Source organism: Macaca nemestrina, chromosome 15 (genome assembly GCF_043159975.1).
Source record: "Macaca nemestrina isolate mMacNem1 chromosome 15, mMacNem.hap1, whole genome shotgun sequence".
NCBI classification, from domain to species: domain Eukaryota; kingdom Metazoa; phylum Chordata; class Mammalia; order Primates; family Cercopithecidae; genus Macaca; species Macaca nemestrina.
The window spans coordinates 18,396,444-18,423,543 of record NC_092139.1 but is presented as its reverse complement, the minus strand read 5'-3'; the positions used below and the strand labels follow the sequence as shown (position 1 = coordinate 18,423,543).

Genomic DNA, 27,100 nt, shown 5'->3' with positions numbered 1-27,100 from the left:
GGTAACTTATTTTCAAATTATTCAGGAAAATGTGTATGCATATATGTATAAAAAGGAGACAAAGAGATAAAGCAAGTATGGTAGCATCTTAACAACTGGTGAATCTGGATGATTCATATATGGATGTTTATTGTAGCATTCTTCTGCCTTTTCTGAGGATTTGACATTTACAAAATATCAAGGTGAAAACAAAATCCCTTTCCTCTATTTTTAATAGGTGTTTCAGTGGGAACAAAATTAGGCTTGTATATTCAATCTGTATCTTTACCTGGGATCTCTTCATTATTTTTAAACCTTCGTTTTGCTTTTCTAATACAATTATTGAAATCTGTACAGTCATACCTTGTTTTACTGCACTTTCCAGGTATTGTGTTTTCATAAATTGAAGAACTGTGGCAACTCTGCATAGAGCAACTCCACCATTTTTTTCTAACAACATGTCCTCACTTCATGTCTCTGTGTCACATTTTGGTAATTCTCACAATATTTCAAACTTTTTCATGATGATTTTATCTGTTATGGTGATTTGTGATCAGTAACCTCTGATGTTACTATTTTAATTGTTTTGGGGTATGAATGTGCCCATATGACAGTGAATTTGATCCATAAATATTGTATGTGTTCTGAATGCTCCACTTACCAGCCGTCCCCTTATCTCTCTACTTCTCCTTGGGCCTCCTTATTCCCTGAGACACAGAATATTGAAATTAGGCCAATTAATGACCCTACAATGGCTTCTATGTGTTCAAGTGAAAGGAAGTGTTGCACATATCTCATTTTAAATCAAAGGCTAGAAATGATCTCCACAAGCACAGGTAACTAAAGCAAAAATGGACAAATGGGATCGCATTAAGTTAAAAGGCTTCTGCCCAGCAAAAGAAACAACAACATGAAGAGACAACCCAAAGAATGGGTGAAAATACTTGCAAACTATCCATATGACAAGGGATCAATAACCAAAATATATAAAGAGCTCAAACAACTCTATAGGAAAAAAATCCAAGAATCCAATTTAAAAATGGGCAAAAGACCTGAATAGACATTTCTCAAAAGAGGACATACAAATGGCAAACAGGTGTGTGAAAAGGTTCTCAACATCATTGATCCTCAGAGAAATGCAAACCAAAACTACAATGAAACATCATCTCACCTCAGTTAAAATGGCATTTATCCAAAAGACAGACAATAACAAGTGCTGGTGAGGATGTGGAAAAATGAGAACCCTCATACACTGTTGGTGGGAATGTAAATTAGTACAATCACTATGGAGAACAATTTGGAGGTTCCTCAAAAAACTAAAAATAGAGCTACCACATGATTCAGCAATCCCACTGCCAAGTATATACACAAAAGAATGGAAATCAGTATATTGAAGAGATATCTGCATTCCCATGTTTGTTGAAGCACTATTCACAATAGCCAAGATTTAGAAACAACCTAAGTGTCCGTCAGCAGATGAATGGATAAAGAAAACGTGGTTGATATATACAATGGAGTACTATTCAGTCATAAAAATGAATGAGATCCTGTCATTTGCAATGACATAGATGGAACTGGCAGTCAGTACGTTAAGTGAAATAAGCCAGGAACAGAAAGACAAACTTGGCATGTTCTCACTTATTTGTGGGAGCTAAAAATTAAAACAATTGAACTCATGGAGATAGAGAGTCGAATGATGGTTACCAGAGGCTGGGAAGGGTAATTGGGAGAGGGATGGGGGAGTGAGGATGGTTAATGGGTCAAAAAAAAAAAAAATAGAAAGAATGAGTAACACCTAATTAATATTTGACAGCACAACAGGGTGACAAAAGTCAATAATAATTTAATTATACATTTAAAAGTAACTAAAAGAGTATAATTGGGTTGTCTGCAACACAAAGGAAAAGTGCTTGAAGTGATGGATACCTGGTTTGCCCTGATGTGATTATTACACATTGTTTGCTGGTATCAAAATATCTTATGCAGCCCATACATATACACAACTACTATGTCTCCACAAAAATTAGAAATTAAAATTAAACAAAGAGAAGTGATTGAGCTTAGTGAGGGAGGCATGTTGAAAGCCAAGATAGGTCAAAAGCTAGACGTCTTGTGCCAAACAGCCAGGTGGTGAATGCAAGGAAAAACTTCTCGAAGGAAATTCAAAGTGCTACTTCAGATCGCATGAATGATAAGAAAACAAAAGAGACTTATTGCTGATATAGAGAAAGTTTGAGTGGTCTTGATAGAAGATCAAACCAGCTGCAACATTCCCATAAACCAAAACTGAATCCAGAGCAAGCCCCTAACTCTCTTCAATTCTATGAAGACAGAGAGGTGAAGAAGCTGCAGAAGAGAAGTTTGAAGATACCAGAGGTTGGTTTATGAGGGTTAAGGAAAGAAGGCAACTCTATAACATGAAAATGCAAGGTGAAGCAGCAAGTGCTGATGGAGAAGCTGCAGCAAGTTCTCCAGAAGATCTAGCTAAGATCATTGATGAAGGTGGCTACACCAAAAAAACAGATCTTCAATGTAGGCGAAACACCCTTCTATTGCGAGATGATGCCATTAAGGACTTTTACAGATAGAAGTCAATGCTTGCCTTCAAAGCTTCAAATGATAGGCTGACTCTCTTGTTAGGAGCTAAGGTAGTTGGTGACTTTAAGTTGAAGCCAATGCATATTTCCCATTCCTCAAGTCTTAGAGTCCTTTAGAATTATGTTACATCCATTCGGCCTGTGCTCCATAAATATAACAACAAAGTCTGGATGACAGCACATCTGTTTATAGCAAGGTTTACTGATTATTTTAAGCCCACTGTTGAGAACTCTGCTCAGAATAAAAAAGATTCCTTTCAAAAGATTACTGCTCATCGACAAAGCACCAGGTTACCCAGAAACACTGATGAAGAGGTACAAGGTGACAAATGTTGTTTCCATGCCTGCTAACACAACATCCATTCTGTAACCCATGGATCAAAGAGTAACTTTGACTTTCAAATTTTATTATTTAAGAAATACATTTTGTAAGGCTATAGCTGCCATAAATAGTAATTCCTCTGATGGGTCTGGGAAAAATACATTGAAAACCTCCTAGAAAGAACTTACTATTCTAGATTACATCAAGAATGCTCGTGATTCAGGAGAAGAGGTCAAAATATCAACATTAATAAGAGTTTGGAAGAAGTTGATTCCAACTTCTTTGGATAACTTTGAGAGACTCAAAGCTTCAGTGGAGGAATTAACTGCAGATGTGATAGAAATAGCAAGAAAACTAGAATTAGAAGTGGAACCTGAAGGTGTGCCTGAATTGCTGCAATCTCATGAGAAAACTTTAACGAGTGTGGAGTTAGTTCTTATGAATGCTCAAAGAAAGCAATTTATTGAGATGGCAACTATTTCTGGTGAAGAGTCTATGAACATCATTAAAGTGACAACAAAGGATTTAGAATATTACATACATTTAGTTGACAAAGCAACTGCAGAGTTTGAGAGGACTGACTCCAATTTTGAAAGTTCTACTGTGGGATAAATGCTATCAAACAGCATCACATGCTACAAAGAAAGCTTTTGTGAAAGGAAGAGTTGGTTGATGCAGCCAACTTTATTGTTGTTTTATTTTAAGAAATTGCCACAGCCACCCCAAACTTCAGCAAACTACCACTCGGATGAGTCAGTAGCCATCAACACTGAGGTTAACACCCTCTGCCAGCAAAAAGATTATGACTCACTGAAAGCTCAGATGATCATCAACATTTTTTAGCAACAAAGTATTTTAAAATTAAGGTATGTACATTTATAGACAGAATGCTATTGCACACTTAATAGATGACAGTATAGAGGAAACATAACTTTCATATGCACTGAGAAACCAAAAAATTCATATGACTCACTTTATTGCAATATTAGCTTTATGGTGGTGGTCTGATACTGAAGTTGCATTATCTCTGAGATATGTCTGTATATCTTGCTTTGAATTCGTCTTCTGTTATAGTTCATAGATTTTTTATTTTTTGTGCCCTCATTGTTATTCATTAGAAATAATTCATAATTTCTACTTTAATTTTTCTTTTGAACCCAATAGATAGTTAAAAGAGTAGGTTTTGAATATTCATGTCTATAGGGGTTTTGTTGGTAATGAGGTTTTTGTTTGTTTGGTTATTCTTTGGCGATTTCTAGTTTTATTGCATTGTGGTCTGTGAACATATTTCTGCCATTTAGAATATAGTGAAATTTCCTCGGAGAATTCTGCAGAGATGGTTGTTGAATACATCTGTGCTGCCTTCATCCTTCAATTTAAAACCAGCTACTGAACCTTTTGTGAGCCAAGCAGCTTCTGGGGTTTAGAGATCTAGTGCATCTCCGGGATCCAGAAGAAGGGAGTTGGCAGAGCAACTTTCTGCTTCTGAGCCCCACGACAGCCCGGGGACTGGAGGTGCAGAGTCCAGGAGTAATGGTCAGAAGAAAAGTGAAATCAGGAACACTTGACCTACAGAAATCCAAGGACCTCCCAAGGGAGAGGCTGCAGCTGCCCCCGTGAGCATTCTTTGGGCTCATTGCTCCAGCTCACACAAAGCTGTAGGGGAAAACAAAAGTGCTAAATCCTCTCCTCACTGGGAAAATGCCAGTCTTTGCAGCTGAAGAGACTAGAGGGCAGAGGGAGACCTTTTGGGACCGACCACTTGCCAGCGGACCCAGCAAGTCAAAGACTGCTGCACCATCCATTACTTGAGAGACTGGCCTTGCTCTAGATCCCCAGCAGCTGAACATGGGCCCCAGTGGGTCAGAAAAGGAAAATACCAACTCATCCTGGGGGATCCAGAAGTAAGAAAGTGAAAGAACCAGCATATTGCAGAGAACAACAGCTACAAACCTACTGGGGGAGACAGAGGATAGCCTGAACCAAAAACAATGATGACAACAACACGTAAGGAACCACAAATACAGTGTGCATAAACGCACGCACATATACACACACATGCATGCACACACATGCGCACACACACGTGCACACACATACACATGCATGCACACACGCACACACACGCATGGCACACACGGACACACATGCACACGCAGACGCACACACATGTACACACACGCACACACACGCGCATGTACACACACGCACACACACACGTTCTGGATCTAAAGAATCTCATTTTCAGACTAGAAATTTCAAGAGATGAATCAAAGGATTGCAGAGTCACTGTTGAAACCTGACCTAGAATACCAAATGGAGAAATGAAACAAAACACAAATCAAAAATGCAAAGAGAGGAAAATTATGAGGTGAAATAAACAGAGTTTGAGGAAATGATGCAGGCAATCAAATACTTGCATATTTGGATTATTCTATGTTGGAATTATTATTATTAGGATAATGGAAATTTGTAAAATGAAGCAGATGGAAGACAGGCAATAATTAAACAAATAATAGAGGAAATTGTCCTTGAAAATTTTCCAATAAAGACTTGATCTGCTGATTTGAAGGACCCAGTGAATTCCAAACAGAACTTACACAAAATAATACTCATTTTTAGCCATGTCCTGAAAACAATGACTGAAATCTCAAGTGTTAATATAAAAGCTTATTCATTTCTAGAGAGGGAAAATAAGTAACTTACAAAGAAACAATGAGATGGCATTTGACTTCTCATCTGCATCCCTGGAAGCAAACTATGCTGTAAGTATATCTACAGATTTCTGACAGAAGAGGAATCCTAAGAGAAAGACTAATGGTAACTTCAGACTGTAAGTCCTGAAGGACTCAGCCTAGTATTTAGGGAAGTGGCAGAAGAAGATGGAGAATAAAAGTGTTTCAATATCTTTGCGGGCTGAGGAGATATAAAAATATTACAAATAGGTAACTTTAATGTGGGGAAATAGATGCTTTTCTCACATAATGGAGGATTATATAATTGCAATTGTGTATTTTATTCTGAATGTGGAAAAAAAAATAAAAATAACCACTCATGGCCTGGAAAAGTATAGGGCTTCTCTAAGAAACCTGTAAGAATCTATAAGAAAATCTAAAAGAAAAAGATCTACAAGAAAATAAAAATTGAATAAATGGCCATGTTACCAAGCCATCAAAAACAAGACAAGAGAGAAAGGACAAAGTAAAATAAATAATGAACCTGAGTTAAAATGGAAGAAATAAAATAAATTATATCCAGGTTTACACAAACCTCAAGTGAGCTGAATTCTCACATTAAAACTCAAAGTTCGTTAAACAGGATTGAAGAACAAAAACCAGCCATATACTATTGTTAGAAATACTATATCAGTCAGAATTGGTGTAACAGAAACCCAACTTACAGTGGTTTAAATATGTAAGAAATTTAATTTTCCTTGCAGCAGAGAGCTGCTAATATAGGCAGCTGCTCAGAAAACCTCTACCCTCTTCCAGCTTCCCTCATCCTCAGCACCTCTGCCGGGCTTGGTAGCTTACCTGGTGGTGTGACCCCAACCTTCACTCCTAAGCGATCTGAGCCCTTCTTGGTCACCATGCCTCTCATGTATGAAGCCATGTACGTGTCCATTTACCATCAAAACTGGGCACCTGATCCATATACCAAGCTCAGGCTCCTTCCTCTTCTGTGGGCTGGTCATAAAGGACCCATCTCTCCGCCCCATGCGTATGATGGCCTTTCTTGGCCATCAGTATGAGCCGAGAGCAAAGGCAACAGGTGGATGAAATGGGGGTCTGGTTACCTGCTCACGCAGCTCGCTTATGCCATCTGGTCCTCCTTCTGCTCAATCCTCCGTGTCCCACTTCTATCCTGGCATGCTGCTGGGCCCACCTGATCTTACGACTTGGTCGATCTGACAAATATCTGACTCATTGTGTAACGTTCTGGCTGTACAATCGTTTGCTCTCCCGTGATCAGGTGTTTCCTCCCTCTGAGGCCAAGTAACCCTTAGGAGCTTGTGATGGTTAATTTTAGGTGTCAGCTGGACTGGATTAAGGAACAGCTAGATAATTTGTAAAGCATCACTTCTGGGTGTGTCTGTGAGGGTGTTTCCAGAGGACACTGGCCTGGGACTTGGCAGACTGAGAGGAGGAGATCTGCCCTCATTGTGGGCAGGCACCATCCAATCAACTGGCATCGAGATAGAACAAAAAAGGCAGAAAAACAAAGCAATTCTCTCTCTCTCTCCCCTGCCTCCCTTCCTCTTTCTCCTGGAGCTGGAACACACTTTTTTCTCCTGCCTTTGGACGTCGGAACTCTAGGCTCTCCAGGCTTTCCAGCCTCTGGACTTAACACCAGTCTCTGGACTTAACACCAGTCTCTGGATTCTCAAGCCTTTGGCCTCAGACTGAGAATTATACCAGCAACTTCCTGGTTCTGAGGCTTTTGGGCAGCCATGCTACCAGCATCCCAGTGTTTCCAGCAGAAGGCCTGTTGTGGGAGTTCTCAGCTTCCATGAGCATGTGAGCCAATTCTCCTAATACATCTATCTCTTTCTAGATTGATTTATTGATCTAGAAAGACTGAACCTATTGATTCTATCTCTCTGGAGAACTCTAACACACAGCTATTTATCAAAGAGTGTGTAATTCTCTGATGCAGATGACATGACTTGCTCCAGAATGCTGGGGATCTGAATTGTGATTTTCCCAGTGAGACTTGCCATATATTTTATTCAATGTCTTTTCTGGCCACCAATATCTCTAATACTATAGGGGCTGCTAGGTCGTGTGGCCAAAACTTCAAGGATACTTGCTTTGCAGCCTGGACCTGCTGCAGAGCTCTTTTCTGCTCTTGGTGCCTCTCAAAAGCAGCAGCCTTTCCTTTTACCAGATACTTGGATCAGAACAGTATTCTCATGTTTGGAATATGCTGCCTCTAGAACCCAAAGAAGTCTATAGGTATGGCACTTTCTTCTTGGTGGTGGTGGGAGATGAAAGATAAAAAAGTTTTGCCCTTACTTTTGAGGGAATGTTCTAGCATGCTTCAGAACATTGGAACTCAACTTTCTCACCTATTTGGAAGTCCTTGCACTTTTGAAGGGTTTAGTTTTGTACCCTCTGAAGTGCTTGTGTCATACCAAGGCCTCCATGTTCTATTCACTTCGCCCAGTCCAATTAGCATATGTCATCGATAGAGGGGACCAGTGTGATGTTCTGTGGATGTCCAGCCAGTTCAGGTCTCTTCATAATGTGTCATGATAGCACCAAAGAGTTGAGATAACCCTTGGGAAAGATTGTACATGTGTACTGTTGTCCACTCCACCAAATGTGAACTGCTTCTGATACTGTTTTTTGATAGGCATGGAACAGAACACATTAGCTGCATTGACAGCTGCATGCCAGGTGCCCAAGGCTGTGCTCATCTGCTCTAGCAAAGGTACCACACCTGGCACAGAAGCTGCATTGAGGCTACTGTTTAGCAGAGTTTGCAGCAGTCCACTGTCATCCTCCAGAATTATTTGGGTTTTGCAGGGGCCAGACTGGTGAATTACACAAGCTATGAGGTGACTAGCGCCTCAGCATCATTTAGGTTTTTAAGGATAGCTCCAATCTCTAATATTCCTCTTTGGATGGATGTGACATTTTAAAAACTTTACTCTCTTGGTTGAGTTGGGGTGTTGGGCTATTTCAGAGGCTTCCACTAATCTTTATTCTGATAGCTCTTACCCCATGGGCCAAGGGACCAGTGTGGGAGCTGTGCCAATTGCCAACATGTCTATTCCAATTGAGGACTGGAGAGATGGCCATGGGATTGTCCCATGAGTCTAGTGAACCCACTGTAACCCAGACTTGGGCCAGGATCCCATTTATTTCCTGCCCTTCATATGCCCTCAATTTAATAGGGAGGCTACGATGATGCTTTGGGTTCCTGGGTAAATGTCAATCTGGATCCTGCGCCAATAGTTCTTGATGTTTGAGTGTTCCTCTTTCTCCAGCATGTGGCCATCTCTCATGGTATCGCAGGGTCCTCCTAGGAAGCAGCCTCTCCTTCAATTGATGTGTTTTAAACACTAAAACTGGTTCAGGTCTGGAAACTGAGTGAAGGATTGTGACTTTTTTTTTGAGGAGTGATGACCCTCAACTACCTGACCAAGAATGTTAAATTGTAGAAAATGTGTATCTTAGTGGTCAGACATTTCTATGTGTAATATGCACAAGAGAAAGACTCGCTAGGCACACAGCCGACTGTCAGACATACCTACCTCTCTGTGGCAGTATTATGGGCCATTTAACTTTATCCTTCTTTGTTTGTTTAATTTTTTTTTTTTTTTTTGAGATGGAGTCTCGCTCTGTCGCCCAGGCTGGAGTGCAGTGGCCGGATCTCAGCTCACTGCAAGCTCCGCCTCCCGGGTTTGCGCCATTCTCCTGCCTCAGCCTCCCGAGTAGCTGGGACTACAGGTGCCCGCCACCTCGCCCGGCTAGTTTTTTGTATTTTTTTAGTAGAGACGGGGTTTCACCGTGTTAGCCAGGATGGTCTCGATCTCCTGACCTTGTGATCCGCCCGTCTCGGCCTCCCAAAGTGCTGGGATTACAGGCTTGAGCCACCGCGCCCGGCCTGTTTGTTTAATTTTTTAAGACAGAGTCTCACTCTGTTGCCCAGGCCAGAGTACAGTGGCATGATCCTAACTCACTGCAACCTCTGCCTCCTGGGTTCAAGTGATTCTCCTGCCTAAGCCTCCCAAGTAGCTGGGACTACAGGTGCACACCACCATGCTTGGCTAATTTTTATATTTTTAGTGGAGGTGGGATTTCACCATGTTGGTCAGGCTGGTCTCAAACTCCTGACCTCAATGGATCTACCTGCCTCGGCCTTCCAAAGTGCTGGGATTACAGGCATGAGCCACTGTGCCCAGCCTAACTTTATTCTTTATACTGAAGGAGTTAAAAATATGCCACTTTGGCATAGTGACTATTTTGAGTTAAAGGCCCTTGAAAAACAGCAGGTACGAGAAGATTGCCTTGATCTTCCTTCTGTTTCTTAAAAGCAGGAGATAAAATTCCCATGTGAAAGATGCCCTCCCTATAGCAGAAAGAAAGTAACATTCTTATCATCAAGGACAGGAAGGTGAGACCTTGGGAAACCTATACACACAGATCCGGTTCGACTAATTCCTATCTTCCTAGTCACTTCTCCACCCGATCAACCACCCTAGCCCCAGCCTCTTTGCCTCATCTCATTTTCATGACTTACGATACTTTGTCCATTTCAGTTTATAAGCATTCTTCTCTAACAGCATCTTTGGGCCTTTGTTTCCTTATGAAGGCTCCTGTGCAGGTAAAACTTGCATTAAATAACTGTGTGTGCTTTTCCCCTGTTGATCTGTCTTATGTCAATTTCATTCTCAGGCCCAGTTAGAAAAAAAACTCTAAAATGGTAAGGTAAAATTTTGCATCTCCTACAATACTTTAATGTATTTTTCATATTTTTATATTATAGCAAATGTATTCTGTCATGCCAGAGATTACATGTGTAATATGTGTTTTCTGTCCTCTGGAGAGAGGTTCCAGAAAATCGTCTTGGCATAACTGGATGTGGTTGTCAACTCCCTGCTCTCTGAAGGATGAATATGAATATGTGACATCTCTTAAGAAGTCTTCCTAGGAAAGAATCCTTTTGAATTACAGATGGTGGCTCCCTCCCCCAGGGGGGGCCCACTGCCTGGGGAAAGATACTTTAATCAGCCCCTTTGTTAAAAAGTCAAACAAACACTTGTCATAAAACCCAGTGATTCTATTCCTAGGTACTTACTCAAGAGAAATAATTTTAAAAAATTATTCAGGTTTGGTGATCTATACCTGTAGTTCCAGCTACTTGGGAGGCTGAGGTGGGAAGATCGTTTGAGTCCGGGAGGTTGAGGCTGCAGTGAGCTGTGACCCCATCACTGCGTTCCTGCCTGGGCAACAGAGTGAGATCCTGTCTCTAAAAAACCAATAATAAAAAAAGAGAAGTGAGCACATATGTCCACACAAAAACTTACTGCTATGACTTACATTCATAGTCATAGCAGCTTTATTCACAACAGCCCCAAGCTGGACACAACCCAAATATCCACCAAGTGAATGAAAGAATAAATTGGGCTATGATTCCACTTATAAAACACCCTCTAGAAAATGCTCACTAATCTAGAGTGACACAAAATAGATCAGTGGTTCCTTGGGGATGGGGGATGGGATGGGGAGATGGGAAGGAGGGAGTATGAAGGAGCAAGAGGAAACTTTAGGGTTGATGAGAGCAGAGCACTGGAACTTAAGTTCTCCCAGGGGTGGGGGTGAGGTGCGTGGGAGGTTTTAAACAATGACAGGATCTCCAGTTAGAACTACTGAGGTTGGACAGTGTCATGCGTACCCCACGTTCTGGGAAAGGCTTGTCTTATGTGTCCCTAACTCCAAGTGTGTGACAATGATGGTATCTTCTCTTGATTCATCTTCCCTCATTCCAGTATTGTTCAACTCTTATTTTTAAACTTACAGCTCCTCCAAGGAACCATTTTACATTTGTTTTTCTAATTGTCCACGTCCCCATGAAAATATACTACTACAGATATACCGTGTGTCTGTTTACGTACTGTGGTATTCTGGAGGGCCACAAATAGACGTAACAGCTAAGATGTTGGGGGCATCCTAAGAACCAATATTCATTGCTTTGGGGGCTCTCTTGCCCTGTTGAGAAATCATGACTTATTCCCATCAGAAAAAAATCCAAGTAGGCAGGGAAAAAGCAGTATTGTAATGAAAATGTAAAGCTATCTGATTTGACTCTTTGACGGAAGCGTAGTGACACACATAACTGCAAAAAAGTGTTTCCCCAGAGCTATGCATTAATGTAGGTTCATGAAAATGGGGGCCCGAAATGAGGCAAAGGGGTTTGGCAGGCAGAGAGCTTTCAACCCAGGCAGAGTAGTGGACGAGTCTTTTCTGTGCAACCAGAGCCCTCTGCTGGGCATTTCAGGAACATCCTCCAATAAATTGAACGCAGCCCATTCATTTAGCAGCTGTTTGCCCAGCATTCATCACAGCCGCGCACTGAGAGCTAGACTTGGGTTTGCGGCCCAGCATGGTTTAATAACTGAGTCAGAACCACACAGTGGTGAGGAGTCACAATGGCATTCCGAGTCAGTTTTCTCTGACTCCAAAGCCCACAGTCCCCTCCTCTGGAGTTCCCAAGCCAGGTTCTTACTGGCTTTAGAGGGGAGTCCCCTCCCTGGCCTCTGAGACAGAAAGGAAGATGAGGGGCAGGTAGAGGTAGGGTAGAAGTTCGGGATATTTAGGGCATTATTACCTGATGATTTCCCTTTTCTCCTGGAAGTTGGAGCAGAAGAGGAGTGAGGATGACTTGGGTTAAGTCTTGCAGTGCTAGCCTTCTGCAAAGCGCTGTTCCACACAGATTGAGAAAAAAATCTCAGGCTCTGTAAAACAGAGGCATAAGTGGCAGAAGAAAATCCTGATGCTTCCCCAGTAAATTCCCATCAATGATAGAGCTTAAAGAAAATGTGGTACATACCATGGAATATTATGTAGCCATAAAAAGGAACAAGATCCTGTCCTTTGCAGGGACATGGATGGAGCTGGAGGCCATTATCCTTAGCAAACTAACGCAGGAAGAGAAAACCAAATACTGCATATTCTCACTTATAAGTGGAAGCTAAGTGATGAGAACACATGGGCACATGGAGGGGAAAAACACACACTGGGGTGGGGTCAAAGGGCGGGGGTGGGAAGAAGGAGAGCATCAGGAAGAATAGCTAATGGATGATGGATGGGCTTAATACCTGGGTGATGGGATGCTCTGTGCAGCAAACCACCATGGCACATGTTTGCCTATGTAACAAACCTGCACATCCTGCACGTGTACCCCTGAACTTAAGATAAAAGTTGGAAAAAAAGAAAGAGATACTCAGGTAAGACTAAACACACATGAGGGATTGGAACCAGGGTCCTGTGAGTCTAACATGCATGGCTCAGGAGGGTTGGTTCTCCTAGGGAGCTGCTCCTTCCCTTTGGTGTGGTGTAGACAGGGTGTTAGGGAAAAGCCCCAGGCTCACTGAGGATAGCCAGGAATAAACCTTCCATGGCTCTAGAGGTGCCCAAAGCAGGCAACGGATGAGAGCAAGACAGTTTCTCACTCCAAGCGCAGCAAGCAGCATGTATATCTGCAGAGCTGTGCTGGTTTCCCTGCCCTCAGGTCCCACGGGTGACGCCATGGGCTCGGATGGATGCTACCCACTCCATAGGCTGTCGTGAAGCTGTGGCACTCAAGGCCAAAGGTTCAGCATACTTTGAGAAAGCAGCAAACACTGTGGCAAGCAGAAAATAAGCCAGTCTCTCCCCTAGGGAGCAAGTGGTGACACAGGAATCACACAGAGGTAGTGTACAGGGGCCTGCATGACTAGCTGCTAGTTGTTTATTACCTACGAGCAACCAGAGACATTATGAAGACTGCCTGAGGTCTCATCCAAGGGCAAGGGAAGAACTAGCCCTACAGAACAGATTCAAAGGGATAGTGGAAAAGAAAAATAAAGCTGCTTTATGATTTTGTACCTTGAGTCATGTTTGGTCAGGACATGGCTGGGACAGCCTTGCTGGGAAGCAGTGGATGATGTGGTTCCACACCATGGACGAGCACCCTAGTGGGCTAGCACGCACTGAGTCAATGCCTGGGGTCCATGCAAGCACTATCCACGGAACCCATGCAACACCAGTGCCAAGGACCAGCTTCTCCCAGGAGCAGGAGGCCAGATAAAGATGGAGACAATCTCTAACCAAGATGGGATGGAGAAACAGCACCCCATCTCTCCCCACCACTGCCTCTGTGCACCCCTCTGTCCCCCAAGTTCAGCGTTCATTCTAAAGAGGAGGAGGCGAAAGGAGAAAAAACTATTCTGACTGTGTCCGAGTTCTCCATATGAAAGGACTCAGAAGTCTCTGAATTTGATTTAGTTTATCAGCATGGGACTAGATTAGGTCTTCTTCATCAAGCACAATGGGGACGCAGAGTCAGATATGCAGCTGCTTGTATAACTAGCTACTAGTTGTTTATTACCTAAGAGCAATCAGAGAGGTTATGGCGGCTGCCTGGCTGAGGTCCCATCCAGGTGCAGGGCGAGAGCTAGCCCTATTGTACAGATTTAAAGGGATAATGGAAAATACCACACCAATCGCACTCCTGGACATGTATCCCAGAGAAATGAAGATGTATGTTCACTCCAAAAGATGGACATGAATGTCCATAGCAGCTTTATTTGTAACAGCCAAAACCAAAACAACCTAGATGTGCTTCACTGGGCAAATGGTTGGTTAAACAAACGGTAGTGCACACGTACCGGGGAACACCACTCAGTGATAAAAAGGAAAGTTATGTGGTGGAAAGTCACTTTTAGGGGGGCATGCTTTTGAAAATCTGTATTCACTACAAACATAAGGTAGATGCCTCAGTTCCTTAGGTGATTTATTTCTTTTCTTTTCCTCTTCCCTTCTCCATCCCAGTAGTAACAGCTAACCTACATTGTGTGTGGATCACTGCTAAGATCCTTCTTAATAAATTAAATTTCACTTTTAAATAATTGTAGATTCACATCCATTTGTATGAAATGATACAGGGAGATCCTGTGTACCCTTAACCCAGTATGCTCCAGTGGTAACATCTTGCAAAACAATATCACAGCCAAGATATTGACAATGATACAGTCAGGATACAGAACATGTCAATCAGCACCAGCATCCCCCATGGTGCTCTGTTGTAGCCACCCTCCCTTCCTTCCAATCACACCCCCTCTTTAGCTCCTGCAACAACTTATCTGTTCTCCATTTGTAAAATTTTGTCATTTCAAGAATGCTATACCAACAGAATGATGTTGAGATGGGAACAGCACTGGGTGGTCACAGGAGGATGGAAAAACTCAAATAAGAACTAGCCAAAGGCCAGGTGCGGTGGCTTATGCCTGTAATCCCAGCACTTTGGGAGGCTGAGGCAGACAGATCACTTGAGGTCAGGAGTTTGAGACCAGCCTGGCCAACATGATGAAACCCCTGCCCCTACTAAAAATACAAAAATTAGTCGAGCGTGGTGGCGGGTACCTGTAGTCTCAGCTACTCAGGAGGCTGAGGCAGGAGAATCACTTGAACCTGGGAGGCAGCAGTTGCAGTGAGCTGAGATCATGCCACTGCACTCCACTCTGGGCAACAGAGTGAGACTGTTTTTTTAAAAAAAAAAAAAGAAAGAGAGAGAGAAAGAAAGAGAGAGAGAAAGAGAGAAAGAGAAAGAAAGAAAGAAAGAGAAAGAAAGAAAGAAAGAAAGAAAGAAAAAGAAAGAAAGAAAAGAAAAGAAAAGAAAGAAAGAGAAAGAAAGAGAGAAAAAAAGAAGAGAAAGAAAGAAAAAAAGAAAGGAAGGAAGGAAGGAAAGAAAGAAAGAAAGAAAGAGAGAACAGAAAGAAGAACCAGTCAAATAAACAAGAACTAGGTAAAGAAACCATAGCATAACAGAAAACCCAAAATAAGGGAAATAAAATGGCTGAAACTCTGGTCAGGGCGACAATGTCCATGACTCTTCTAGGCAAATCCAAGTAATGCAGAAACGTGGTAATAACTGGAGTGGAGGGGGGATGTCCCTGAAATCCCCTCCTTTTCCAGGATATTCCACCCCTTAATTAAAGAAACACTCATAAAATTAGACACCCAAACTCCATTATGTGTGACTTATTCTCTCAAGCAGGCTCACACTTCTAAGTGTGTACTTTCAATTTGCAATAAAAGCTTCTTGCCTTTGGCTTTATTCTGACTCATCCCTGAACTCTTTCTTGTGATGGTGCCAAGAATCTGGACACCAGCTGGAAATGGGGCCTTAGTGGCATCTGGAGACCCTCCTGAGCCCTCAAGCACCAATACAGTATGTAACTTTTTTGACTCAGCACAATTCTCTGGCGATTCATCCAGGCTGTTGCATGTATCAGTAGCTCATTCCTTTTGATCACTGAGTGGCATTCTATGGTATCCATGCACCACAGTTTAACCACTTGCCCAGTGAAGGGCATCTAGACTGTTTTCAGTTTTTGGTTATTACAAGTAAAGCTGTTATGTACATCCATGTCCATTTTTCAGAGTGAACACAAATTTTTATTTCTCTGGAATAAATGCCCAGGATTGCAATTGCTGGATCTTATGGTAGTTGCATATTTAATTTTTTAAGAAATTGTCAAACTGTTTTCCAGAGTGGTGGTACCATTTTTCATTTTCATTAGCAATGTACAATGGTCCTGTTTCTCCACATCCTCACCAGCATTTGGTGTTGTCACTATTTTTGATTTTAGTCATTCTGATGGGAATGCAGTGATAGCTCATTGTGTTTTTAATTTTTACTTCGCTAATGGATGTTAAACATCTTTTCATGTGCTTACTTACTATCTGTATATCTTTTTTTGATAACATCTTTTGCCCATTTTCTAATTTGATTTTTTTTTTCTGTTAAACTTTGAGAATTCCTTATATCAGGGGATATATAATAATATTTGCAACCCATTTATACAACAAAACACTGGTACATTTTAGGTACTAGTTCTTTTTTTTTTTTTTTTTTTTTTTGAGACGGAGTCTTGCTCTGTCGCCCAAGCTGGAGTGCAGTGGCCGGATCTCAGCTCACTGCAGCTCCGCCTTCCGGGTTCCCACCATTCTCCTGCCTCAGCCTCCTGAGTAGCTGGGACTACAGGCGCCCGCCACCTCGCCCGGCTAGTTTTTTTTTTTGTATTTTTTAGTAGAGACGGGGTTTCACCGTGTTAGCCAGGATGGTCTCGATCTCCTGACCTCGTGATCCACCCATCTCGGCCTCCCAAAGTGCTGGGATTACAGGCTTGAGCCACCGCGCCCGGCCTAGGTACTAGTTCTTTGTGGTATGAATGGTTTGCAAATATTTTCTCCCAGTGTGTAGCTTGTCTTTTCATCCTTGTAGCAAGGTCTTCTGCAGAACAAAAATTTTTAATTTTGATGAAGTCCAAAGTTTCCTTTTATGGATTGTGCTTTTGTTTTCAATTATTTGCCTCAGTATCTAAATCCCAAATATTTTCTTGTATTTTTTTTTCTGAAAGTTTTATCTCTTACAATTTAAACCTGAGATTTATTTTAAGTTAATTTTAATGTAAGGTGTGAGACCTAGGGTGAGGTTCTGTTCTTTCTTTTCTTTCTTCTTCCTTCTTTTTTTACTTATAGATGTCTTACTGTTCCAGAACCATTTTTTTTTTTTGTTGAAAAGACTGTCTTTTGTCCACTGAATTGCTCTTGCACTTTTGCAAAATGTCAGTTGGACATATTTCTGTGGGTCTATTTCTGGATTCTTTGTTGTATTCCATTGATCTATGTGTCTATCCATCCTCCAATACCACATAGTCTTGATTACTGGAAACTGATTCCTCCCATTTTGTTATTCTTTTTCAAAATTGTGTTAGCTATTCCAGTGCCTTTGCCTTTCCATACAAACTTTCAAATAATGTTGCCTATATCTACAAAAAATCCTGCTGGGATTTTGATAGTGTTACTAGGGCAGCCCTGGAGATACAGCCGAGAAAGCTCATTATTTTCTTTAACAGTAGATAACTGAAAAAACTCATTATTCTTTTCTTAAACAGATTTTTCTATTTCTTTATCTATAGGTAAGCTTGGTTAAAAGAACTCCAGATGGCCCGGGGGCTGCAGGACTCCTTGCCAATTATCAGAGGAAGATAAGGCCTGTGTGAAACCGGGGCAAACCTGAACCAGCGACCCCGTGTTACCTTTAGATCATTAACATATCATCATAATGCTAAAACCTCACCCATAGAAGATAATTGCTGCCATTTTCTGAATATACATTATGTGAAGAAGCATGTTCATGATCTGCACCTGCACGTCTGGAGTTCCTCCCCACATGTGTTTACCTACCTCCCTGCCCCACATCTAACGCCTTAAAATCCCCCAGCTTCTCATATCTCAGGGAGAAGGAATCTTTAGAGAAAGAGCTCCCTCCTCCGTTCCTGGCCAGGAATAAAACCTGCTTGCCCTTTTTCCCATTAGGTGTTACAGTAGAACTCAGTTAGCCTGTAACAATAAGAATTGCATTAAATCCTTATATCAACTTGGGAAGAATTGACAGATTTACCATATTAAGTCTTCTAATCCATAAGTAAGTATGGTCATTCTTTTTTTAGATTTTTGAAATTTCTTTCATCAGCAATTTTGTAGTTCTTTCCCTCACTATCTAGATCCCAAATATTTTCTATTTTTTTTTTTCCTGAAAGTTCTATCTCTTACAATTTAAACCTGAGTAGTTATCAGCATGCAAGCCCTGTACCTGTTTTGTTGGATTTAAATTTAAGTATTTTGTTTTTTGATACATTGTAAATGCTACTGTATTTTAAATTTCAGTGCCCATGTGTTCATTGCTAGTATAAAGAAATACAACATATTCCAGCAGTCTAGCTGAAGTCACTTATCAGCTCTAGGAGTTTTTGTTTTTGATTCTATTTTTTGTAGATCTTTGAGTTTTCCCACTTAGATAAGCATGTTATCTGCAAATAGGGACAGTTTTATTACTACCTTTCTGATCTATATGCCTTTTATTTCCTTTTCTTACCTTATTGCATTGGGTAGAACTTCTAACACTGTTTAACAATAATGGTAAGAGCAATCATCCTTGCCCTGTTCCTGTTCTCAGGGTACATTCATTCATTCTTTCACTGTTAAGTATGATGCTGGCTGTGGAGTTGTTATAGATGCTCTTTAACAAGTTAGGACAAATTCCCTCTATTTCTATTTTTCTGAGCATTTTTAAACCCATGAATGGGTGTTTTGTCAAATGCTTTTTCTGTATTGATTGGTAAGATCAATTTTCTTTTGTATCAATTTTCTTTTGTTAATATGTTGGATTATGTTGACTGATTTGTGAATAGTAAAACAGCCCTGCATTCCTGCAGTAAGCCTCACTTTGTTACAAGATCTTTGGGGTGTTGCTTTTCTGGCCAGAAACCTCTGTGGCCAGTGGCCCCTTTGCCCAAGTTTTGTTTGGGCCCACTGGGCTCCTTCTGCCCACTTGGCCTGGCAGGCTGTGCTCAGCTCATGTTACCAGCCTGGATCCCACGTCTGCCAAAGGCAAGTCAGGCATGGCGTGGCAAGGGGTGTGTGAGCAAGCGTGGGGTCTGGTCACTGTGCAGTCAGATATGTCAGCTGCTGCAGTGGGGTGGGCAGCTCCAGGTGCTGGCATAGGCACTAGTTCTCTGTGAGGCTGTGGCTGGGCCAGGCACACTGCACGCAGCTTCCACAGCAGGAACCGGGGAACACAGTGGTGCCTGGAAGCTTGGAGATGCCAGGAACCACGGGGCTCCCAAAAAGGAGTCATAGACCGGGCTTGGGGAGCTCCAAGGTCTGGGATCCCCTAAGGGCCACAGCTGTTCTTTCTTTCTCTTCACCCTCAATGTAGCGAGCAAGGGACATATTTCAACCCTGTTTGTGTTACAGCCCTTTTAGCCCTGCCATTCAATGGGTCCCAAGTTCTTGTCCTATAACCAGGAAGAAGGAGGTACGCAGACAAGTGGAGGCTCTGAGCAAGATGAAAAGGAGCTTTACTGAGTGATAGGACAGTTCAGAGGAAACCTGCAGTGGGTAGCTCCTTTCCACAGCCAGGGTGTCCTGATGAGTGTTCAGCTCCTAGCAAAGAGGAGACCCTGGAGTGGGAAGCTCCTCTTTGCTTGCAGGTGGTCCCATTGTCTCTGCAGCTCTCAGCAGAGAGTAGGCTCTGGAGTGGGTAGCTCCTCTCTGCTGTTGGTCATCCCAGTGTCTGCTCAGCTCTGGTTGAGCCCAGGGGTATCATGGGCTTCAGAGGGGGGAAAGTGTATGCCAGCTGGTCCATGGGTAGCCATGGGCAGGCCCAGAAAAGGCACCACAAGCTCCCACTCTGGTCTGTGGGGCTGGTAGCCCGACCCCAGCCTTCAGGCCCTCCTTGGCCTGAAGGTGGGGCCTCACTGGGGATCTGCCCCCTTCTGCCCCAGAGCCTATCGCCCTCCTGCCACTGTCCATGGCACCCAGGCTGCTCACAGCAAGGGGCACCTGCAGGCCAGCACAAGCCACCCTCAACTTGGTCATTGTGTATACTTTTTTTTTACATTGTTGAATTCTACTTGCTAATTTAAAAAAAAGTTGCATCTATATTCATGATGTTAGTCTTTTGTTTTCTGTACTATCTATCTTTTTTTTGGTTTGAGTATCAGATTTAGTACTAGCTTCATAAAATAAATGGGAAAGTCTACCCTCATCTTCAATTTTCTGGAAGAGATTTTGTAGAATTAGTGTTAATTCTTTTTTAAACTTTTGGCAGAATTCTCCATGAACTCTCTTGGTCTAGGAGATGTTTTTAAATTTTAGTTTTAAAATTACAAATTCAGTTTTAAAATTCCATTTCATATTGGGTGAGTTATAGTTTTTGAGGAATTAGCTTGTTTAATCTAAGCTGTCAAATGTGTGTACGTAGAGTTGTTTGTAGTATTCCCTCCTATCCTTCTGATGTATACAGAGTCTGTAGTGATATCCCATTTCATCCTTGATGTTTCATTCCATTTCACCCGCTTTCTTTTCTCTCCTCGTTACTGGTTGTGGGAATGGGAATTCCATCTTCTCCGTAGGCCTCTACTAAGACCTCCATGACTTGGGGGACAATTGGGTGGGATGGCTTATGACTGCTCCCCAAGGGGCCTCCACTGACACCACAGTGGTGGTGGCCTCATTACCACTAGTTGGTGGTGAAAGTCCTGACCCTCCTCTGGGTTTTCTGGGACACTGCCCCAGCAGAGCAGAGAGGGGCACCTCGTAACTGCTGGATGGGAGTGGAAGTCCAGGCTCCCCGACTGTCTTCACTGATATTGCAGGGAGCCCATGGGGAGAGTTGAGGTGCCTCTTTACAGCCTGGTGTGGGTGGAATTCTAGGATCTCCACTCTGCCTTTGCTTGTGTGAATGTGGGTGGGCCACAGTCTTTTCTGTGGTGTTTGGCTGGAGTAGAAAGGTTATTGTCTCAAGGGTTTCTATCTTGTAAGGCTGCCCCTTTTCTGCTTTCTGATTTGTTTTTGCTTTGTCTAGAGGGAGTAGGTTTTTGTTGGGACTTTTCCCCCCATCTCAAACACTAGAGTTTCCAGGTCATGAACTTCTTCAAGTCTGGGATATATGAGACAAAATGAAAGCCAGGAGAACACACTATGATGGTCCCAAGTATCCTAGCTGGGCTGCCTTCTTTCCCCCACTTTTCAGAATATTCTTATACTTGCTTTATATACAAACTAAATCTACTGAAAAAATACAATAACCAAAATAAATGGATGGGCTCAATAGCCAAATAGAGGAGAGAGAGGGGAAAAAAATCACTGAATTGGGAACTATAACTAGAGAAACCACCCAGACTGAAAAACAGAGAGAAAATAAATGGAAAACAATGAACGGAGCTTCAGGGACCTGTGAGACTATCACAAGACCCAGTGTTTGTGTCACTGAAGTTGCAGAAGAAGAAAAGAAAGAAGACAAGGCTGAAAAGGTATTCAAAGAAATAATGGCTGAAAGTTTCCCAAATGTCCAGAGTGTTTAGTTGTCCTTACTGGGAGGAATAGGGAGAAGTGTGTCTACTCCATCTTCCTGAAAGCTGAAGAACCAAGCACTCCCGGATGGGGAAGCTGGGAAGAATACTGATAAGCTATGCACAGAAGCAGTCCTGGGAGGACCCTGCCACAGGCAGAAACACACTGGACACTCAAAGCCATACTGCTGGGTGCTGGAGTCCATTGCTTCTTCTGAGAAGAATCGCTAACTTTTCTGGGGTCTTCGTACCTTTAGCACCTGATTCAAATTCTTGGGAAGGCTAACCTGAGTGGCCAGTCGCAGGGAGCGGGCCCAGGCCCTGCCTGTCAGCAGGTGTGGAAAGAAAATGTACAGCATCCTGCAGCATCCCTGGTGGAAGCTGGAGCCTGTTTTCCATCAAGCCACACACACTGGGGGATTCCTCAATTTGTCCAATTAGGAGGTCAGTGCATGAGGTTGCTGTAATCCCACATCCCCGCAACACTCAGTTTTACTGAACTTCCTAATATTTGCCAATCTAATAGGTGTAAAATTGTATCTCATTGTTGCATCAATTTGCATTTCCTGGATTATTAACATTTGTGAGCACCTCTCATATGAGTGTTAGTTTTTGAGAGTTGTCATTCTGCAAATTGCCTGTTTATATCCTCTGGTGCTTCACCCAGGTATATTTATGTTTACTACGCTTTTGAATGGGAGCTTATTTCCCTGAGTGTTACAGACATTTGAGACAGTTACATTATAAAAATATATTACTGAGTGAAGAGATAATCATAAGATGTAGTTCTTTAATAATTCCAGATTTGAAAAACAACCACATTAAATGTTATTATTTCCGGGAAGTGAGATTATCTGACATTTGTTTCCTCCCCCTCCTCCTCCTCCTCTTCTTCTTCTTCCTCCTCTTCCTCTTCTTCTTGTTTTCTTCTTATTTATTTATTTTTGACAGAGTCTTACTCTGTCGCCAGGCTGGAGTACAGTGTTGTTTCTTCTTTTGAATGGATGCATTCAACTTTACCTGAGCTATTCACTCCAGGAAAATAGGAATGGATAAGAAATGCCCCACTCTTGTGTGTTTCAGGAAATGGCTAATTGCAAAACACATGCCTTCCCTATATGACTTAGACCACCCTTCCCTTAATGACTCCCTTGTGTTATAAAACCCCAAGTCCTCTTTTTAAAACATGTTTCTAATTAATGAACTTCTCTCTACTGCAGTAGCCTACATACAACCATCTCCTTAGTTGTCAGGTGCATATGTCCTACACACATTTTCTTATGTTTTTAAATATAATTTTCATACATATGATTGTAGTTTCTATAAACTTTTGAAAAGTACTGGTCAAGTATTTTGTAGAATGTCCCTCAATTTGGGTCTGCCTGATGTTTTCTCATGATTAGACTAGAGTTATACATTTTGGGAAAGAATATCATGGAGGTGATGTATGCTTTTAATCACTTCGTATCAGGGAGCGTATGATATCCATGTGACTTGTCACTGGTGTCGTTAACCTTATCACTTGGTTCTGGTAGTGTCTGCCAGGTCTCTTCACTATGAAGGTACTATTTTCCTCTTTTCATACTCTATTCACTAAATATAAGTCACCAAGTGCAGCCCATACTCAAGGGGAGGGAATGAAGCTCCTCCTCCTTGTATCAGAATGTGTAAAGATCTCTGAGGCTTTAAAATCTATATATTATTCAGTTGCTTTTCCTGTTGCCCTTTTTATTTGTTAAGGAACCAGATCCTTTGTCCTACTTCCCCACACCTAGGCTTGCTGATTACATCTCTGAGAAGTCACACAACATGTTCCTTTGTTCCTGTCATTTCATGTAAATTGGTACCAGAGGCTTGATCAGATTTATTTATTTATTTATGAGGGAGTCTCACTCTGTCACCCAGGCTGGAGTTGCAGTGGTATGACCTTGGCTCACTGCAACCTCTGCCTTCCAGATTGAAGTGATCCTCCATCCTCAGCCTCCCAAGTAGCTGGGATTACAGGCATGTGCCATCACGCCTGGCTAATTTTTGTATTTTTGGTAGAGATGGGGTTTGGCCATGTTGACCAGGCCGCTCTCGAACTCCTGACCTCAGGTGATCCGCCCACCTCAGGTGATCCCAAAGTGCTGGGATTACAGGTGTGAACCATCACACCTGGCCTTGATCAGATTTAGATGCAAGTTTTGAACATGAATATATGGTGGTACATTCTTTCATCAGAAGGTACGTAATTATTGTTGCCTCCCCCACGTTTTTCGAGACAAATTGCTTTTGAGACATCTGTAGCCAGGGCTGGAGTACAGTGGCCTTGGCTTACAGCAGCTTTGACTTCCTGGGTTCAGGTGGTTCTCCCACCTCAGCCTCTCAAGCAGCTGAGACCACAGGTGTGCACCACCACGCCCAGCTAATTTTTTTTGTATTTTTAGCAGAGACAGTATTTTGCCATGTTGCCTGGGCTTGTCCTGAACTCCTGGCCTCAAGTGATTCGCCTGCCTCGGCCTCCCAAAGTGCTAGGATTACAGGTGTGAGCCACTGTACGTGGCCTCCCACATTTTTTTTTTTTTTAATGTTAGCAGCTGTTGATGATCATTGCCCAGCTCCACTAATGCATTAGGGATTACAAAATGGTAATATACTTATTTTAACATGATTTCTTCATTTGCTGGTTGTAATACTTCTGGCAAGAGAAACATTCCCTCACAATTATTTGGTTACCCTAAGGAACAGTTCATACAAGAAAGGCAGAATTCATGATTCTTTCCCTTTATTTTCCAGTTTTCAAAGCATCCTCCAAAGGTGACCAATGCTTTCCTTTTGAATGATTGCTTTTGTTGTTGTTTTGCATTCCCAAAAGAAATGCTACTGATTATGGTTATTATTCTTTCAGTACCTTGTTGGATTCCATTTCCTAGAGTTTTATTTAAGTGTCTCATGTATATTAATAGATGAATTGATTTATACCTTGTGGCAACTTCCTGATTTTACACACACACACACACACAGAGAGAGACACACACAGAGATTGTGTTTAAACCATTTCTAATTATAATCTCTGTGGGTACTGAAAGAATCCTGCATTTATGGGAAAGAAAAAAAAAATACCTTGAGAGCAAGCGTTCAGTGTACCCAATAAAGCAGAAACTCTTGCATAATCACAAATAAAGGTGCCACAGAAATTTATGGGAAATGGGGTCTTGCATTGCCCAGAGGAAGTCACCAGGGACAGATATTCAGTAGCTCCTTCTGCACACATACAGTTCCATTTTAGGAAAAGAGGTTGCTCTTGCTCTGTCTACAGCCTTATGGGGGAGACTCCACATCTTTGTTCGTCAAAAGTATTGGTCCTAGGAACCAAACTGAAAGTGTCTTGCAAAGTACCTTTGCCGAGAGATTGGGGGTGGAATGGGGAGAATGTCAGGTGGAATTGACCTGTGCTGCTGTAAGGTAGAAACAAAACATTGAGGAATCTTATTAAGTGTTCCCAGGCTGTCCTAGACTTGGTCTCAAGGGAATGGCAGGCAAGAGAAGGCCTTGGCTCCCTATGTGCTGGGTCCAGGGCTGGAGAGTGGGCATTTGCTTCCTTCTCCGGAATAGAGTGCTGGATGGGAGGCCAGGAATGTGCATCAAAGTGCACAAGAGATGATTCTAGAAACTCTGCTCTTGCCAAGTATAGCCTGGTCACCATGCAGCCTGGTACTCTAAGAGGTAAGTTCCTTGAGAGCAACTAGGAAGAACATGAATATTTTGTGCTGATTTGGAAGAGGCAAGGAGAGTAAAAACTCTCTATGGGATCTGGGCTTCTCGATAACTCCAGTAATTTTTTTTTTTTTTTGAGATGGAGTCTTACTCTGTTGCCCAGGCTGGAGTGCAATGGCACGACATCGGCTCACTGCAACCTCTGCCTCCCAGGTTCAAGTGATTCTCCTGTCTCAGCCTCCAGAGTAGCTGGGATTACAGGCATGCGCCATCACACCTGGCTAATTTTTGTATTTTTAGTAGAGCCAGGTTTCACCATGTTGGCCAGGCTGGTCTTGAACTCCTGACCTAGGTGATCTGCCCGCCTCAGTCTCCCAAAGTGCTGGGATTACAAAAGTGAGCCACCATGCCTGGTCTAACTCCAGTAATTTTAAGGAATATCTATCAGCCTTGTTATCCTCATCTTTAAGATGAGCATGGAAAGAGAACTTATCCTGTAGGCCTGTTTTGGAGATTAAATGTGATATGGCATGTATACCCTTGCTTGCTGCATAACAAGATCCTAATAAAAGCCATTGCTTCTATTACACAAGATACTTTGCTAGGTTCTTTTAATTAAGTGTACCAATTAACATATTTATTGTAAGGTTAGTATTGATATCTTATTATTTTATGTCATCTTTATTTTAATAAGAAAATGGATGCTCAGAGAAGTGAAGTCAGTCATCCAACATCAACAGGTAGGTGGCAGAAGTGCTGGGGTTAAATCCCAGAATTGCTTTCCATCGCACGTTGTGCTTTGCCAATACGCCATATTGCCAAAAAACCCAGACTTGGATGCTAACTGTCTTTGAATTATTCACAGCACTCAGTCCCACGAAATGACCTTAATGACTCCACAAGAAATAAATGTTAAATAAAAATGGACTCCAGCCTCCTAGGCCCAGGATTTCTTGATGTTTCTTTGGTGTTTTGGAGGACACTAGATTTCTGCAGCTTCTGGATGTCTTATGTACTCTCTGGCCTGTATTTGTTCCTAGCACCCCTGGTTCGAGTTTACCAGAAGCCAGTGTGAGATTCAGGGGCCAATGGGTACCATCAGAGACAAATAGGTTATCAGGTGGGAGGTCCTGTCTAAAGTGAAGCTGTGCTTGGGGCTCAGATACTGACTCCATGTGAATGCAATGGATCTTGTGTGTTACGAGGACAAAACTCCAGGAATAGAAATTCAGTGAGACCTCATACCAGAGCTCTAGGCAGGTGTGGAAAAGCCCCAGGCAAGGAGCTGGGCTATAAGCAATTCTTGATCCTTCTGTTCAGAGTGTGCAAAATTTGCGTGGTGTTACCCCATGCAGAGACCCACTGAGTTGTGTGCCAATGGACGTTTCAGGGCAATTCTCAAAGCAGGGAGCTAAGCTGAGGGGCTTGGCAGGGGGAAGACTCCACAAGAAAAGGCTTATTGGATGTCTGTGAGGGCACACTCAAGACAGGAGAGAGTCAGCAGGTGCAGCTGAGAAAATTCAGTCTCCACCTTCTCTAAAGACATTCTCTGAAGACACATGCTTTATTTATTTTCCACTCATTCTTTCCCGACCTAAGCTGGCGCTACACTCATACTATATCCATCATTGCCTTCGGCCTCTAAGGATGTGCTGATTGCCCTATAGATTGACATACAAAGTTCAGAATGATAAAAATGGAAAGGCATTATAGTATTATCTAAATATGCCTCCTCAATTTAAGGATTAATAAAATTGGGCTAGACTAGGTCACACAGTTGGTTAGAGGCAATGTCAAGATTAGAAGTTGCCCCATGCTCAGTGCCCTGTTCATCATTCCAAATAAAATCAAAACAAGGTATCTTTAAAAGTT

At 42.3% G+C, this 27,100-nt stretch overlaps 1 protein-coding gene across 2 annotated transcripts in view; it reads right to left on the bottom strand.

Annotated features, from left to right (window-relative positions):
* The window catches only part of LOC105496478 (engulfment and cell motility 2), a 98,299-nt gene that overhangs the window by 61,025 nt on the left and 10,174 nt on the right, over positions 1-27,100 (bottom strand). The window contains exons 2-4 of one of the 2 annotated variants that reach the window (XM_071079199.1): positions 12,235-12,361; positions 10,752-10,875; positions 10,147-10,222 (exon numbers count right to left, since the gene is read on the bottom strand). The gene's annotated coding sequence lies outside the window, so the exon portion shown is untranslated. Of the gene's footprint in view, positions 1-6,694; positions 7,805-10,146; positions 10,223-10,751; positions 10,876-12,234; positions 12,362-27,100 lie in introns of those variants that run through there. The other variant, XM_011766940.3, reaches the window with a different exon arrangement.